This window comes from Pan paniscus, chromosome 10, assembly GCF_029289425.2.
Source record: "Pan paniscus chromosome 10, NHGRI_mPanPan1-v2.0_pri, whole genome shotgun sequence".
In the NCBI taxonomy this organism is placed as follows: Eukaryota; Metazoa; Chordata; class Mammalia; order Primates; family Hominidae; genus Pan; species Pan paniscus.
In genome coordinates, this window is record NC_073259.2 from 17789615 (window position 1) to 17795791 (window position 6177).

The window sequence follows — 6177 nt, forward strand, 5'->3', positions numbered from 1 at the left end:
GGGAGGGGAGGGGAGGGGGAGGGGAGGGGGAGGGGAGGGGAGGGGGGAGGGGAGGGGAGGGGGAGGGGAGGGAAGGGGAGGGGGAGGGGAGGGGGAGGGGAGGGGGAGGGGGAGGGGAGGGGGAGGGGGGGAGGGGGAGGGGAGGGGGGAGGGGGGAGGGGGAGGGGGGAGGGGGGGAGGGGGAGGGGGGAGGGGGGAGGGGGAGGGGGAGGGGAGGGGGGAGGGGGAGGGGGGAGGGGAGGGGGGAGGGGAGGGGGGGGAGGGGAGGGGAGGGGGAGGGGGGGGGAGGGGAGGGGGGAGGGGGAGGGGAGGGGGGAGGGGGAGGGGGAGGGGAGGGGGAGGGGGAGGGGAGGGGGAGGGGGAGGGGAGGGGGGAGGGGGAGGGGAGGGGGAGGGGAGGGGGAGGGGAGGGGAGGGGAGGGGGAGGGGGAGGGGAGGGGGAGGGGAGGGGGAGGGGAGCGGGATGGGAGGGGAGGGGAGAGGGGAGGGAGGGAAGGGAAGGGAGGAAGGAAGGGAGAGAAAGCAAGGGAAAGAAGGAAAGAAAGAAAGGGAAAATAATCAAAAATATAAGAACACAAACAAAAGCACATTCTGTCAGCTCATCCTCTCTATAGGCTAAGGAAACTATACTATCTGAACCCAAAGGAGAGAAATAAACAAAATCAAATACTTATCTACCCATCCCTCTGCACATGGTCTTAGTTAAAGTAAGAGTATACACTTCATTACTGTGCACCTGGATTTTATCCCATTCTGTTACAAAATGCACGTCAGTGGGTTCACTTTCACTGCATGATATAGAAGCTGTTCTGTATGCAGCCAAATCACATTACTGCCCATTGCTGAAAGAAATGACCTTCAATGAACGGGTTATAAAATTCACTCATGATCTCTTATTGAATGCCTATGTGCCAGACACACTGTTAAGCATGATGGAATCAGAGAAATGTTGCTGTCTAACGTATCCCAGTCTAGTGGGGTAATGTATAACCTGATACATTATGATTCCATGGAAGTGTTTCACTAATGGTATAAATCACGAGCTGTGTCAGAAACCCAGGAGGAACTGATACGTCTCCTGGGAGAGTGTGGGGAGACTCTGGTGGAGGTGACGTGTGAGTGTGGTCTTGAAGGATGAGCAGAAATTTGCCAAGTGAACAAGGGGGAAAGGAATTTACAAGTAGAGGGAAGAGGATGGCTCATCAAAGTGTCTGGCAATACTGAGAAATGTTGAAAAGGGTGGTGTAGCTACAGCCCAGGTTTCACGGGACAGAGGTAGATGCAGTGTGGTTAGGTTGCGGCTAGTGCATGGGGAGCCTTGGTGCACCTGCCACGTGCAACTGGTAATCATCCCTAGAGGTACTGGGAGCACAGTGTCATGCGTGGAGTTACATGTACTGTGTGCTGTGCTTTTAATGTAACTTGAAGTCGTAAGGAGGGAATATATGATGTGGGAGCAGAGCAAGGAGAAGCAAGTTAGGGAGACCAAACAGGAGGCAGCAGTGGGGACGGCTGACTTTGAGAGGCGTCTTTGAAAGACAATAGGTAACATTTGGTAGACATTGGATGTGGAGGCTGAGGCAGCAGGAGAAACAGAGTATGACTTTGAAGTTGCTCAATACAGGAGAGACTGGGTGGCTGGCGGTACTATTAACCCAGATGACAGGACACGGAAACAGGATGGGTTCTCTGCTCCGGCGTGTCCCTGAGGAGTCACTCTTAACTTTGGCACAGGTGATCAGCAACTGGGAAAGTGGATGAAGCCCACTCCAGAATGAGACCACTGACCTCTTCATTTCCATGCTTTCGGCTCAAGGTATCATTCAGCTCAACACCATTTAAAAGCTATCTAGGCCGGGCGCGGTGGCTCACACCTGTAATCCCAGCACTTCGGGAGGCCGAGGCGGGTGGATCACTTGAGGTCAGGAGTTCAACACCAGCCTGGCCAACATGGTGAAACCCCATCTCTACAAAAAAATTAAAAAATTAGCTGGGTGTGGTGGTGGGTGCCTGTAATCCCAGCTACTTGGGAGTCTGAGGCAGGAGAATTGCTTGAACCCGGGAGGCAGAGGTTGCAGTGAGCTGAGATCGTGCCACTGCACTCCAGCCTGGGTGACAGAGCAAGACACCGTCTAAAAACCAAAATAAAAAGCTATCTAGGGGCAGGCTTATGCCTGTAATCTCGACACTTTGGGAGGCTGAGGCGGGCAGATCACCTGAGGTCTGGAGTTCAAGACCAGCCTGGCCAACATGGTGAAACCCCATCTCCTTTACTAAAAATACAAAATTAGCTGGCCATGGTAGTGCACACCCATAATCCCAGCTACTCAGGAGGCTGAGGCAGGAGAATCGCTTGAACCCAGGAGCAGAGGTTGCAATGAGCCAAGATCCCGCCATTGCACTCCAGCCTGGGCGACAAGAGAAAACTCTGTCTCTAAATAAATAAATAAAAATAAAAGCTATCTAGGGCCAGGCATGGTGGCTCATGCCTGTAATCCCAGCACTTCAGAAGGCTGAAATGGGCAGATTGCTTGAGTCCAGGGGTTTGAGACCAGCCTGGCCAACATGGCAAAACCCTGTATCTACAAAAATACAAAAATTAGCTGGGCGTGGTGGCACATGCCTGTAGTCCCAGCTACTTGGGGGGCTGTGGCGGGAGGATTACTTGAGCCCGAGAGTTGGAGGCTGCAGTAACCTGTGTTTGCACCACTACACTCCAGCCTGGGTGACAAAGCAAAATTGTCTCAAACAACAACAACAAAAACAACAACAAAAAGCTTTCTAGAACATTTCCAATCTAGTGCAAACCTCTTTTGGTTACACCGTGTATCATTCCAGTTATAAGAATGTAAAAAGTGGCAACTCCGGAGCCAGGCTATCTGGGCAAGTGACCTCCGGAAAGGCCCTTAAACTTCGCTGTGTCTCAGTTTCCTTATCTACAGAGTAAGGATTAAAATTATTCAAAAGGTTGTTGTGGAATTGAAATGAGTTAGTATATGTAAAAGTGAATCTGGCGCATAGTGTAACTACTTTCTTTTGTGGTCTTGCTCTGTCGCTCAGGCTGGAGTGCAGGGGTGCAATCTTGGCTCACTACAAACTCTGCCCCCGCCACGCCCAGCTAATTTTTGTATTTTTAGTAGAGACGGGGTTTTGTCATGTTGGCCAGGCTGGTTTCGAACTCCTGACCTCAGGTGATCCACCCGCCTCGGCCTCCCAAAGTGCTGGGATTACAGGCGTGAGCCACCGTGCCCGGCCCATAGTGTAAGTACTTTCTAAGTGTTTGCTATCAATAAGTAATAAATCATAGAATACTCGACTGAAAGTGGTACAGATATTAGAGATTTATTATTACAGAACAAGATTGAAGTTGGCAGTTCCAGGGTTTGTCCTGTCAATTAACCAAGGCATCCCGGAGACTGGACTCTTCCTGTACCCACTGCCACGCTCAGTGTGGCAGTGCCTTCTCCCCTCATCATGGCAGGGAGGCCACCACAGCTCCAACAACCAAGTCTTCACATGGTCAGCATCCCAAGCATGAAATAAGGGGATGTGGTTAAAAAGGGCTTTTCTCCTTGTGCAGCCTTCCCTTTACAAGCAAGAAAATCTCTCCTAGAAGTCCCTAGTAGGTTTCCTTTCAGCTAAAACTTGGGTCACAGGCCCATCCCTGAACCTGGCACTTCCAACCTGTAACAAATGAGGCAGAAGTGGGACTAGGGCTGGCTGCTGGACAGCTGACCGGTAGTGCCCACCACAGTCTGGGAGCCAAAGAGTTCCAAAAGTTCCTCACTCAGGCCAGGGGTAATGGAGAAACAGGCACATAGCAGTATTCATCCAGGAGTCCTCAGGTTTTTTAAGAGTTTTTTAGTTTGTTGTTGTTGTTGTTGTTGTTTTGTTTTGGTTTTTTTTTGAGATGGGCTCTCGTTCTGTCGCCCAGGCTGGAGTGCAGTGGCGTGATCATGGCTCACTGCAGCCTCGACCTCCTGGGCTCAAGTGATCCTCCCACCTCAGTCTCCCAAAGGGCTGAGATTACAGATGTGAGCCACTATGTGCCTGGCTAAGAGTAGCTTATTTTTATTTTATTTAATTTTTTTTTTTTGAGATAGAGTCTTCCTCTGTCACCTAGGCTGGAGTGCAATGGAGCGATCTTGGCTCACTGCAACCGCCCCCTCCCGGCCTCAAGCAATTATCCTACCTCAGCCTCCCAAGTAGCTGGGATTACAGGTGTCTGCCACCATGCCTGGCTAATTTTTGTATTTCTGTAGAGATGGGGTTTCACCATGTTGGCCAGGCTGGTCTAGAACTCCTGACCTCAGGTGATCCACCCACCTTGGACTCCCAAAGTGCTGGGATTACAGGCGTGAGCCACCGCGCCTGGCCAAGAGTAGCTTTTTAACCTAGGTCAGTATCGTGTTGGTAAAATATGGAGAGAGGATGTTTGAGCAGAAGGACCTTCCTCATCTTCTCACCTGTTCTAGGCTGCTACCTTCTCTTTCTACAAACCAAAGGAGGGGGCTCATAACTCAATGGGCCTTGTGGGAAAGGCTAACCAGACTAGTCACTGCTGAATTCCTCTACGGGATTCCCCTACCCTGACTGCCCTTGCCACAGTTCCACCCACCATCCTAGGGGCAGTAAGTAGAGAGAGCTGTGTGAGAAGAGCACTCTTTCCACTCCAGATGTCCCCTACAACCTACATCCTCACGGCCACTAACAGTTTGGGCCCGTAGCATCACTCATCTGGACTGCTCCCATGTGGTCTCCCCATCACAACAAAGACTGCAGCAAGGTGGACAGAGAACTCCAAAAGAGCCAGGAAAATACCTTTATAAACCATCACAGATTTCCACTCACTAAATCCATTAATAAAGAGAGGAGAAATTTTAAAATTCCAAGGCACTTGGTTACTAATCTGATTCTGGCCTACATGTGGATATTCAATAAATACTTGTTAAGTTAAATTGACTCAAGGTTTTATTTATTCAGCCTACTTAAAGCTTATGTAAACCCCTTGGAGATTTGTGTCAAGCTGTTAAGTTGGAAAATATAAGAAAAGTAGTATTTTCAATAGACCAGCTTTCCTCTTAATGTACTTTATGAACTTAGTGTAAACCAGGGAAATGGGGGAGGGGTACCAGAAGAGCAGAGGGGAAGGAGGTGAGGAGGAAGGAAGAGGTGAGGAGGAAGGAGAAGAAAAGCCTTTTCTGTCATTTCCTGCATTTGTCTTAATTGCTGTACTTATTAACCAGCTACTGCCCTCTAGTGCTCACTGTATTAAGTTCGCATCTGAATTCCATTTTTACCTTTAAAAACTCTGGTGACACTTAGAAGGGATCAAATTTCCTGTTTTGCAGATAAGCAAATTGAAGTCCAGAGGAAAGAGGTATCAAACTGACCCAGGGGACTTCTGGACTCTTTGTTACCTCACCTATAACTTGTCTGGAAAACTTTATTAAAAGCCTTTCTCAGAAATTTTAATTGGTAACCAGTAAAAATTGTAGCATCATGTTAGTGCTAGTTATTATTATTATTGTTATTTTTGAGACGGAGTCTGGCTCTGTTGCCCAGGCTGGAGCGCAATGGTGCAATCTGGCTCACTGCAACCTCCGCCTCCTGGATTCAAACTATTCTCCTGCCTCAGCCTCCAAAGTAGCTGGAACTACAGGCGCCCGCCACCACGCCCGGCTAATTTTTTGTATTTTTAGTAGAGGCGGGGTTTCACCGTGTTAGCCAGGATGGTCTCGATCTCCTGACCTCGTGATTTGCCCATCTCGGCCTCCCAAAGTGCTGGGATTACAGGCGTGAGCCACCGCGCCTGGCCTGTGCTAGTTATTATTTCCAATGTTGTTCTAAATTAAGCTTAGACTGATTGCTGGTCAATTTAGGTAAGGATATAAAATAATAGTGGTACATTTTTAACTTAGTACAAGTTTAGAAAATGTCTATAATACTTCTTTAAAAAGTTAACTAGAGGCCGGGCACGGTGGCTCACGCCTGTAATCCCAGCACTTTGGGAGGCCGAGGTGGGCGGATCACAAGGTCAGGAGATCGAGACCATCCTGGCTAACACGGTGAAACCCCGTCTCTACTAAAAATATAAAAAATTAGCTGGGCGTGTTGGCGGGCGCCTGTAGTCCCAGCTACTCTGGAGGCTGAGGCAGGAGAATGGCGTGAACCCAGG